The 12,257-nt window shown below is 48.6% G+C and overlaps 1 protein-coding gene across 5 annotated transcripts in view; it reads right to left on the minus strand.

The window, feature by feature from the left end:
* Window positions 1–12,257, minus strand: part of CTIF (cap binding complex dependent translation initiation factor) — a 159,527-nt gene that overhangs the window by 92,652 nt on the left and 54,618 nt on the right. The gene's annotated exons all lie outside the window — the stretch shown is intronic.

Below are 12,257 nucleotides of genomic sequence, written 5' to 3' on the forward strand. Positions count from 1 at the left end.
GGTTGGAGCCAGGGGGGGTCGGGCTCTGCTCCCAAGGAAGAAAGGATGGGAGAAGAGGAATTGAGCTGGAGGTTTAGATTGGAGCTTGGGAAGAATTTCTCCCTGGCAAGGGTTGTCAGGGCCTGGCCCAGGCTGCCCAGGGCAGGGCTGGAGTCCCCATCATTCCTGGAGGGATTTCCAAGCCCTGGAGATGTGGTGCTGAGGGACATGGGCCAGGGCTGGGTTAAGGGATGATCTTGATGATGATCAAGGTCTTATCCAAGCAGACTGACTCCACAATTCTACGAAATGGAGAACCTCAGAAACTTCCTCTTCTTTTTGTATTTCTTTTTGTTTCTTTTTGCAGCTTGGGATTACTAGGTTCCCAGAGTCTCTCTTTAATGTCACATGGGCAGCTCAGGTCCCTCAGGCCCCAGCAGAAGCAGCCTGGGATATTTGCACAGACCCCTCACAATGGAAGGAAGAGGGTGTAGGAGGGAGGATCAGGCTGCTGACCCCTTTATTGTTCTTGGGCCAGAAGAAAGCTTCCTCCTGGCTTAAGAACCACGGCGCTGAAAAACTTTTCCAGCCAAAACGAATCAGATGGAGTCACTGGGTGGTGATTTTGAGGTTTTTTTTTTTCTTTCTCCTTCCCCTGCCTCCCCCTTCGACCGAGCAACGGGGAGTCACAGGGTTGTGCTCCATTCACAAAATACCTGCTGCACATCACGTAGTCCTTCCCCCCGACGGCGGGGGAAAGCTCTGTAACCCAAGTAAACCAAAATAAACCCTCTTTTTTTATTTTTTTTTCTTTCTTTTTTTTTTTTCCTTCATTCTCCATGGATTTGAAAAAAAAAAAAAAAGAAAAGAAAAAAACCTAAAAAAAATAGAAAGGAAGAAAGGACCCCGCTCCCAGACTGACGCCTCCAGTGTGCGCTGGCCGGGGAAGGGGGAGGTGGAAGGAGAAGGAGGGAGGGGGGGGGAAGCAAGACAAGGCTCAGAAAGCAAACAAAACCCAGCAAATTCTGCCCCAAAAGGATTAAATGGAGGTTTTCCAAAAAAACACCCTGCCATTATATAATGAGGCTTAATGCAGAGTCACCGGGGTCACACGATGCAGCAGACTGGAAAAACCAAAGCACGGTGTAGGCTTTGAATTGTGAAGCCAACCATGAAAAAGAAAATAATAATAAAAATAATAAAATAAAATAAAATAAAATAAAATAAAATAAAATAAAATAAATATTGATGATGATGATGATGATAGTAATAATAATAGATTTTGTGACTGTATGACAAGGTACAATTCGCTCACAGATGAACGGTTGGGGTATCTTTTTACCCCCTTGGCTATTTTTGGATGAAATGTCATTTTAATAGGAGCTTGGTTCCTCACCTTTTTGCCCATCAGGGTGGTGACCTGTTGTGCTGGGATGCCACGGGGAGCACGGTGGCTCCCAAAGCCTTAAGGCACTCAGGGCTGATCAGTAGTGAAAGCAAAACAAAGAACAACTCCATCAGTGGAAACTTTGTCCAGGCAGCCCAAGTACCAAAACCCAACATTGGGTTTCCAGATCAAAATTTGCATGCCAGGAGATGATGTTTTAGCATCTACAAGCCCAGCTATAGCCTGTGGTCACCTGCCTAGCACCCAGGTCCCATCTTGTTCTCCATAGCCTTGAGAGAAGGTGCAGCAGGTTGTACAACCACAAGCAGCCATGGAGCTCTTCCATCCTTGATGTGTCCAAGTGCTGTCCTCACCAGAGGTCCCATGGAGCTGAGCTGTGGAGCTGAAGAAGATCCCTGGGCTCAGTGGTGTGGGTGGGAACAACCCAGTGAGAAGGAAGCTTTAAAAAAGCTCATCCTAGTCCTCATCCTTTTGGAAAACCAAGCTTTCATTGACCAGGGAAAAAATGGCCATCACATAGTCAGGGAACAACCTATTGAGAAGAAAGCTTAAAAAAAATCTCATCCTAGTCCTCTGCTTTTGGAAAACCAAGCTTTTTCCCTGGAAGACCCAGGAAAAAATGGCCATCACATAGTCAGCAGGTCCTGCTGCAGCTTCAAACCATTTCCACCCAACCACTGACCCCAAACCTTTCCATTCTTACCCAGTAAACAAGTTGAGCAACCTCAACCTGAGGAACATCTCTTTTTATGGTCTATTTATTCACAGCCCCAAGAAGAAGGTTGGACAGATGAAGATGTATGCACCAAAGCCCACAAAAGCTTCACCAAATCTTGTCATGGATGACATGATGAGTGGATGGTGGCTCCCTCCCTGGGACCAGCCAATAGAAGCAATCCATAACTTATTTGATCCCTGCTTATTTTGCCCAGCCAAAGGGAAACAAACAGTTCCTATAAGCACACAGATTTTCTTTCCGTTCGGACAAGGCGCCTCAAAAAGAATATACAATGAGGAATGAAATAATCAAGCAGGTCACAAAAGCAGGAAGAAATGAAGTTTTATCATTCTCCAGTGGTTTCGCTGCTCATACGTTACAGGAATTATAAAAAACCAATAAAAACTAACAAAAAAACCCAAAAAAGTGAGAACTAAAAAGAAAACAAGCCAACAATGAGGAGTTTCTCAACAGTGGTACCAGCAGGTGAATCACAGGATGGCTGAGGTTGGAAAGGAGCTCAGAGCTCATCTCCTCCAAGCTCCCTGCCATGCCCAGGGACACCTCTCATCCAGACAAGGATGCTCCAAGCCTCATCCAACCTGGCCTTGAACACCTCCAGGGAGGGGGCAGCCACAGCTTCTCTGGGCAATCTGTTCCAGAGTCTCAGCACCCTCCTGCTGAAGAACTTCTTCCTCACATCCAGCCTCAACCTCTTCTCCTGCACTTTCAAACCATTTCCCCTTCTCCTCTTGCTGGGCACTCTTGGGAAAAGTCCCTCTGCAGCCTTCCTGGAGGTTCCCTTCAGGAATGGGAAGGCAGCTCTGAGGTCCCCATGGAGTCTTCTCTTCTCCAGGCTGAACAATCCCAGCTCCCTCAGCCTCTCCTCCCAGCAGAGCTGCTCCAGCCCCTGGAGCATCTTTGGGGCCTCCTCTGGACTCATTCCAACAGATCCATGTCCTTCTCCTCCTGGGGACACCAGACCTGGAGCCAATGTTCCAGCTGGGGTCTCACAGGAGCAGAAAGGGAAGGGCAAAGCAGAATGATCTTGGGCGACATGGACAGGGGAGATGTCCACTGAGCTCCTCTCACTGTTCCTATGAGCCCTGATGAAATCCTTCAACCTCAACATCCAGCATGGGCACTCTGAGGAGAAGCCTGACTTTTGTTTCAGTGCCCACCCCAGTCTGTGCACAGTCAAGAATTTGCCATTTCAAAGAGCTAGCAGAGTATCTTCAAAACCCCAAACAACTCCCCAAAGTGCTTTTCAAGTCGTAAAACGAGGGAGAACACAAAGGAGGGACTAGAAATGAACCCCTGGGCTACAGAGCTCAGTTTGCTACAACAGGCAAGGACATCATCTCATTCCCTTCAGAAACAGCCTCTGTTTTCCCCCTGGGAAAAGACATCCAGGTATTTTTGCAGTACAATAAATTTCCCCCTTCAGGGACAACTTATGACCCAACCACCTTGGGTTGCACCAAGCACTTCTCCTGCCACTCAATCCCTATATTTACACCCAGAGCTATATATACACCTTCCCAAGCTGGATGGGATTCACTTACCTGCTGCCTGCAGGCAGGAAATTCACATTTGAAGAACTTCTGGTCTCATTTATTGTACTGGTTGCTATTTCTATACCATCAGAGGAAAGGCAGCAGAAAGACTGGGGGGGGACATCTTTTGGTTAAGAAGAAATTTCTGAATGCAACAGGAAACATTCAGCTCCTATTTTGTCAACCAAGGGACAAGGACATCCCCATTAAACAGGGTTTTTAGAGAGCAATGCATTTCCAGGCACTGCAGGTCCTTCCACCAACGGGGACATCTGCACGTCTCCCTTCTCTGCTCCCACAGTATTCCTGATTTTTTTTTTTTTTTGCAGCAAGAAATTCCTGCCTTCCCTTTATTTTATTAAAAATTCAGGTCTTCCACAAAGGGGGATTAAGGATGTGGGAAGCCAGTAGAAAGAGCTGCTTGACCAGAGACATTGAGGTTTCATTCAGGATTTGTAGAAATCTGGAATATTTTTTTTTTTTTTTTTGCTTTATCTTTTAATTTTTTTTTCCTTCTTTTTTATTTTGACTTAATCATTACTCCGCAAAAGGCTTTGGGAAAATATTCAGCAAGAGCCCTCTTGGGTTTCTAATGAATCCTCTGGGAAATTAAAAAAAAATAAATAAAAAGGAAGAAAAAGATGTAATGCTAGTCAGAAATTAAAATTCAAGCAGGATTTGGGGCGTGTGTGTGTCAAATCCTATAGAAAGGACTGGGGAAAAAAAAAAATAACACAACAAACCCAACCCTTTCAGGCTTGCTTTGAATATTACAGCTGCATAAAAGCAAAACCTTTTTGAAAGGGAAGTCAACACGAAGGCTGAGAAAAGCCCCTGTTGTTCTCTGCTGTGTCTAAAGCAAAGCTGGATGTGGTGATATTGTTGAGCCTCAAATGGCTATGGAGCTCTCATTCAGACCCCAGTACAAGTCCTCACACCCAGATTAATTAATTTGCCAGCAAACTGGGTCTAAATTACTCATGAATTCCTTAAAAGCAAAAAAAAAAAAAAAAAAAAAAAGGCTCTTCCTTCATCCTCCTGCCAGGAACAACCTTTCCAATCCAGCTTTTTCCTCGGGGTTCCCTGCCATGGATCCAAAAGCTCCTGTTGGTAAGCCCAGCCTGGTCATGCCATACTGTCAGCCTGGCCCAAGGAAAAAGCTGTAAAACAGCCAAAAATCTCCTTATTTGTCTTATTTTGTAGCCCAGAGTTGTGGCTGGTAACCTGGGATCTGAGGATTAGAGGTGGACCAGCTATGGACACCATCATCTCCCTACTGCTTGGCATGGCCTTCCACATTGTGTGGGGACAGTGGGATAAATTAGGGACAGGGAAATGGGAGCAGGAGGGTTCAGAGGAACAATCTGAATGGTCAGCAGCATCTTCTGGAGACAGGGAGGAGCCCTCAGCACATCTGGCACTGCTGTCTGGTGTGAGGAGCATCACTTGGTACCAAGCCCTGCTGAAGCATCCCATAGGATTGGACTCCAGGGTTATATTTGTGGGGTTTCCATCAGACAGGGAGTGAGGCAGACCCAGGTTGTGGGTCTGCACATCAAACTCTTGGCCATCAGCTCCCCTCAGGGTTGTGGTGCTGGGACAAGACAGCAACGTGGGGTCCACAGACACCTCCAGCTTTAATCCTTCTCTGCTCAGGGCTTCCATCTGCTTTGAGGCTGATGATGATGCGTGGTACTAATCAAATGTACCTGGAGTTCTGCATCCAGCTCTGGAGTCCTCAGGAAGGACAAGGACCTGATGGAGCAGGTCCAGAGGAGGCTATGGAAATTGTCTTGGAACTTCTCTGCAAGGAGAGGCTGAGGGAGCTGGGGGTGTTCAGCCTGGGGAAGAGAAGGCTGCAGGGAGACCTAAAAGCAGATTTCAAGTATCTGAAGGGGCTCCAGGAAGGTTGGAGAGGGAGTGTGTGCAAGGGCCTGGAGTGATGGGATGAGGGGCAAGGGGTTTAAATTAAATAAGAGCAGATTTAGGATGTTAGGAACAAGTTCTGTACCATGAGGGCAGTGGAAAAATGGCCCAGGTTGCCCAGGGAGGAGGTTGAGGCCTCATCCCTGGGGATGTTCAACCTCATCCCTGGGGATGTTCAGCCCCATCCCTGGGGATGTTCAACCTCATCCCTGGGGATGTTCAACCCCATCCCTGGGGATGTTCAACCTCATCCCTGGGGATATTCAAGGTGAGGCTTGAGGAGGCTCAGAGCACCCTGATCTAGGTGAGGGTGTCCCTGCTGACTGCAGGGGGTTGGACTGGGTGACATTTGGAGGTCCCTTCCAACCAAGGGAGAACAAGTTCTGTACCATGAGGGCAGTGGAACAATGTCCCAGGTTGCTCAGGGAGGTGGTGGAGGCTCCATCCCTGGGGATATTCAACCCCATCCCTGGGGATGTTCAAGGTGAGGCGTGAGGAGGCTCTGAGCACTCTGATCTAGGTGAGGGTGCTCCTGGGGCTGGGCTGGATGACTTTTAAAGGTCCCTTTTAACCCAAATTATTTTCCGATTCTAAATGCAGCTGTGGATCCAGAGGAACACCTCACCCATCCATGAGCCCCAAGGTCCCATGGGCTGGACCAGTGGGCACAGTGGGATGGAGAGTGATGTGAGCTGGAGCAGGAGAGGGGGAAACAGAGCCACCGCAGATGAAGTTTCTGCTTCAAAAAAACCTTTGGAAAAAAGCCTCTGGATTCCTCTGCTCAGACCTGGGTTTCGGGGCCCTGCAGTGAGGCTGCAGTGCCCTCTAGTGCTGTAGAGCTCCTCTTTGCCACCAGCCCTGTCCCCTGGGCCACCAAACATCAAGCCAATCCTCAGAGCAGCAACACCAGCCACCCATCTCCTTTCCATGGGCCTCCTTTGCACACCCCAAGCCCCCATCTCTGAATTCATCTGTCCAAGTGCACCCCAACGCTTCCCATCCTTCCCTGGAGCTCATCCCAAATCCACCATTCTCCAAATAAAGAGACCTGGCCCCAAAGTCACCCAGCTGACCAGCAACACCACAGAAAGTGGCATTTCCATGCCCACCAGGCTGAGAAGACTCTCCCCATGAATCTCTGAGCCAGCATCACCAAATCTGCTTGAACTGAGTGACAACCAGAAGAATAAAACCAGTTCTGAGAAGGATGGGTCCACCTCACTTGTTACAATCAGAAGCCAGCTCTGAACCCTAGCAAGGATAATAATAATAATAATAATAGTAATAATGGGAACATCAAAGCTCTTGGCCCCTTCCCTGGTGTTTCCTTTGTGGAATGGATAACTATTACATGGTATGGAAAACCATCATAACCTGAAAACCCCACGGGATTTCCCTTTTTCTGCACTTCTGATAAAAACCACAGGGTTTATAACCTGGTTCAGGTTATGACTTTCAAAACCCAGGTCTGGACCTTAGAAGAACCAGTGAGCAGGTGACCTGTGTGGAAGCAGAGCCAGCCTTGGTCCAGACCTCTCCTCTCCAGTGCTTGGGAGATGCCAACAGCCTCCTCTGCCTTCCTCAGCCACTGGTGGCCTTAACACTGATGCTGAAGGGGTTACAGGTGACCAAATCTCCTTTTCCCCAGGAGGTGGTCATTGTCATCTGGGTTAAGTGCCACAGGAAGACCATCTTTTGCTGGAAGACAGGGCAAACCAAAAGGTTTTTCTGCTCAGCAGTGGAGATCTGACTCCCAATAGGTTGTGACCTATTCTCAAGCAAACTTTGGCTCTTTGACAGGGACTTTCCACAGCAGCTTTAGCAGTTACAGTATTGGAAAGACCCTTGGGATATGGGAAGCTGGCTTGTTAGACTTGAAACCTTCTCTGAAAGCAAAGCCATGCCTACACCCTCTGGATGGAGTCCAGCAGGATCTGGGAGGAGGGGGGGAGGGAAGAAATTCTCCTTGTCTAGGGCTCCACCACAACTTGTTGGAAAGTGTTTGGTGGGCACATCCAGATCACCAGGACTAGACCTGGGGAGTGGCATGGGGGACATCCAGCATAAGGGGCACACCACCTGTATTCCTGGTGGGAAGGGATGTCAGACACAGGGATAAGGACACCCCAACTCCACTGGTGAAGAAAAAGGTGCTGAGAGAGGGACAAAGCTGTGCCAGAGGAAGGATCTGAGCTGGTGAAACCCAGAACTGCTCAAGTTCAAGGCAAGAGGGGAGAGATGAAGGGGATGAGGACTTTCTTTGATGCTAGTAAATAAAGCCACCCCCCCCATAGAACTGCCACAGAGCTCCAGAGAGACCTTTCTCCCTGCAGCCAGCACCTTGGAAGGGGCAGTGATTTGTAGGGTCCAGCAGCAAGGCTGCTTGCCCCAAATCCACCCATCTCCCCCTGGACATCTGGGTTAACTTCATGTCTCTTTAGGCACCTACCATGTCTGAATAAGTCCAGGTGTGAGCTGGGCAGAGCCAAAAAGGAGAGGAGAGGACATCCTCAGATGGGAATCATCCAACCTTCTCCACACTGCTACACTGAGATGCAAAAAATCATGCCCCAACATTGTTCATGCTTCTCCTACATCTGGAATCCCAAGTACCAACCTAGGTACAGGTCCCACCTTTACTGACACCATCTCCACACTGAATTGGAAAATATGACTTGAAAAACACTTGTGAATGAGGAGGGGTCCCAGGCAAGGACACCTCTTAGGTGCCTAAATTCAGGTGGGATCCCAGCATGGTCAGGAGTCCTGATGCTTCTAAACCTGTTTGGATAAAGTCAGAAATACAGCTAAGAGGAACACGAGTTCTCTGCCTTTCTCCTGAGGAGCTGCCCCTTTGTTTCTCATCCAGCCAGGAAGGTGGATGACAACTGCAGCCAGAAGAGAAACAAGCAGTTTATTGTAACTCCCAAGCACATGACAAAAAAAGGTCAAAAAACAGTAAGGAAATGGAAGGAGACGAGCTGTGAGGCAATTAAGATGCCAAACCAAACAAAATTAATGCTGTCTTCCAAGTTAACCTTGGAGCACCAGTAAAGCCCAGGGGTCCTTAGAAAAGGGCCACATTAATTTCTACCTCCTAAAATGCACCATCTGAAGGAGGAGAGGCCCAACCTGGAGCCACAGTTCCAGAAACCTGATAGCCAATGACCAGGAGATGCCAGTCCAACTTGGCCACATCCCAAAACTCTCTGCTCGTGTCTGTCAGCATTCAGAGGGTGTTCCCTGTGCCATCTGCATCCTTCATGAGCTTCACAGGGAGGATGGAGGGTATCTTGGAGGATATGACCACTTGGGTTGTTTCCCCTGGGAAGTGGAGAGTTTGCCAAGGCTGAAATCCATCACCAAGGGGGAGAAGGGGATCTGGCTGCAAAGTGTCCAAGCCCCAAAGCTTTGCTGAGCATTTTCCTAATGGGAAGAAAAGCCAAATGCAGTGCCTCAGCCCTCCCTGTGGCATCTTCAGGACACCAAGATGGTGAAATGGTCTCCAACAAGCCAGCTGAGTGAAAATGGAGAGGATGATGAAGCCCAGAGAGGATGATGAAGATTGATCCTGCCAGGCCTCCCCGGCGTGCAACCAAAAGCAGATCTTAAGGATGGGGAATACTTCTTTTGAAAAGATGATTTTCTTCCCAAGTCTTTCTTTTTTTTTTTTTTTTTTTTTTTTTGGCAGCATTTGGGTGAATCACATCCAACTCCTGTGGGTAAGGAGAGATGAGGAGCTTATGGCTCATGAGCTGAGCCAAAGCAAGGACCTCACGCACTCCGAGCCACAAAACTTTCCAAACAAATCCTATTTACCGTGAAAAAAAAAAAAAAAAACAAACCAAAAAAAAACAACCAAGCACCCCAGATGAACCTTGAAAAGATGGGGGCAGGAGGACACTTCAAAATACCAGTTGTCAACGTTGCCCAGAAGGAATCGCTTCCAGCCCTGCTTTCTTTGCCTTTCTGTGTCCACCAGATGGCAGAGCCGAGCCAGCCCCGAGAATCTCGGAGGAGTGGAAAGATCTTCACATTTATTTCCCCAATTTCAAAACAAAAGGCTGGCGACCAGCATTTGGCCCTTAGAGAGCTATGAAAAAAACAGAGGGCTTGGGAGGAGGTCGCTGTGGGGTTTGTTGGTTTGGGGTTTTTCCCACCTTTTCATTGCCAAATAGTCAGGTGCTCCCTTAAAATATTTCATTAAATATTATCCATAGATTTCAGCAGTAAAAGTCACAAAATAACGTCCAGCTAAACAGAATAATTCTGTTTAACAGATGCACCTCTCTGGAGCCATAGCAATGTGGATGTATACTGGAAATGAGTTTAGATTCATGTCCTGTGTCCATCATACCTTAACCAGCAAAGGAACCATGTTGCCAAAGCAGCGTGAAAGCAAGACACTACCTCACACAAACCTTGGGATGGAAGGAGCCTTCAAGCTCATCCATTCCCACCCCCTTTCCATGGTCAGGGACACCTCCCACCAGCCCAGGTTGCTCCAAGCCCCATCCAACCTGACCTGAGACACTGCCAGGGATGGGGCAGCCACAGCTTCTCTGGGAAACCTGGCACAGGGGCTCAGCACCCTCACAGCAAAGAATTTCTTCCCAATATCTCATCTAAATCTCCCCTCTTTCAGTTTCAAATAATTCCCCCTTGTCCTCTCACCCCACACCTGTGTAAAAAACCCTACCCCAGCTTTCCTGTAGGCCCATTTCAGGTATTGGACTTGCTGCTTTTAACCCTGCTAGAGGTTCTGGAACATTCAGCAGCCAGATATGTGCATCCTCCTCTGGAGGATGCTTGGACCAACACAGTCACCCTGAAGGATGCTCAGAACAGCCCGGTCTTTTTGGAGGATGCTGAGACCATCCCAGTTTCACTGAAGGATGCTCAGCCCATCCCAGTTTCACTGGAGGAGGCTCAGACCACCCCAGTTTCACTGGAGGAGGCTCAGACCACCCCAGTTTCACTGGAGGAGGCTCAGACCATGCCAGTTTCAGTGGAGAAGGCCCAGGCCATCCCAGTTCACTGGAGGAGGCTCAGATCATCTCAGTTTCACTGGAGGATGCTGAGACCACCCCTCTGGGGGATGCTGAGACCACCCCAGTTTCACTGGAGGATGCTCAGACCATCCCAGTTTCACTGGAGGAAGCTCAGATCATCCCAGTTCCACTGGAGGATGCTCAGACCACCCCAGTTCCACTGAAAGTTGCTCAGGTCATCCCAGTTTCACTGGAGGCTGCTCAGACCACCCCAGTTTCACTGGAGGATGCTCAGGCTATCCCAGTTTCACTGGAGGAGGCTCAGGCCATCCCAGTTCCACTGAAAGTTGCTCAGGTCATCCCAGTTTCACTGGAGGCTGCTCAGACCACCCCAGTTCCACTGGAGGAGGCTCAGACCATGCCAGTTTCAGTGGAGAAGGTTCAGGCCACCCCAGTTCACTGGAGGAGGCTCAGATCATCTCAGTTTCACTGGAGGATGCTGAGACCACCCCAGTTTCACTGAAGGATGCTCAGGCCATCCCAGTTTCACTGGAGGATGCTGAGACCACCCCAGTTTCACTGGAGGATGCTCAGACCACCCTAGTTTCACTGGAGGATGCTCAGACCATCCCAGTTTCACTGGAGGATGCTCAGACCACCCCAGTTTCACTGGAGGATGCTCAGACCACCCCAGTTTCACTGGAGGATGCTCAGACCACCCCAGTTTCACTGGAGGATGCTCAGACCACCCCAGTTTCACTGGAGGATGCTCAGACCACCCCAGTTTCACTGGAGGATGCTCAGACCATCCCAGTTTCACTGGAGGATGCTCAGACCATCCCAGTTTCACTGGAGGATGCTGAGACCATCCCAGTTTCACTGGAGGATGCTCAGACCACCCCAGTTTCACTGGAGGATGCTCAGACCAGCCCCTCCATCCATGCACAGCTGCCATAAGCAACCCATGGGATCTTACAAACAGACAGAATGAGATTTTATGGATCTCCAACCCAGAAAAGCTTCCCACAAACATAACCACAGTGTGGGAAAGCCCCACAGAAGGTGAAAGATTTTTCTTCCAGAGGCTCACACAAACATTTTCCTTTATGCCCCCCCGCCCCCTGTGCTCCAACAGAGCCATTTGAAACGAGGGATAAAGACCAGGAGAGTCACCACTGGCATCACACAATCACAGTCAGATCCAGCTAGCAGTGATACATCAGGATTAAAGCAGCTGTCTGCAAGTATTTCACATGTCAACACTGAACAACATCAATCCTCACCCAGAATTCCCAGGCATTGAGTTCCCACAGGCACATATGACTGCACATGCCTAGGTAAGCAAGTCTCCAAAATAATGGGAGTATTGCAGGAGTCTGCCCAGAGGCACAAACAAAACCCCAAATCCAGTGTTGCCACTAGTCCTTCCAGTTTAGAGAGCTGCAGCACCAAGAATTAAACTAGGTATTAAGGTATAGATTGGTATTAATTCACTGGAGTCAATGAATTCCAGGCTGGTGTTAGGACAGGATGAGATGACACCCAGACCAGGAGGACTTTGCTTATTCAATAGCTGTCAATTATAAAAGAAATACAGCTCAGGAGAAGAAGATCAGTTCCTCACACCAGAGCTGCTTTGTTTCCTCATTTGCAGTTATTCCCCAGGGGAAAGAAATCTT

This window comes from Heliangelus exortis, chromosome Z (genome assembly GCF_036169615.1).
Source record: "Heliangelus exortis chromosome Z, bHelExo1.hap1, whole genome shotgun sequence".
Lineage (NCBI taxonomy): Eukaryota > Metazoa > Chordata > Aves > Apodiformes > Trochilidae > Heliangelus > Heliangelus exortis.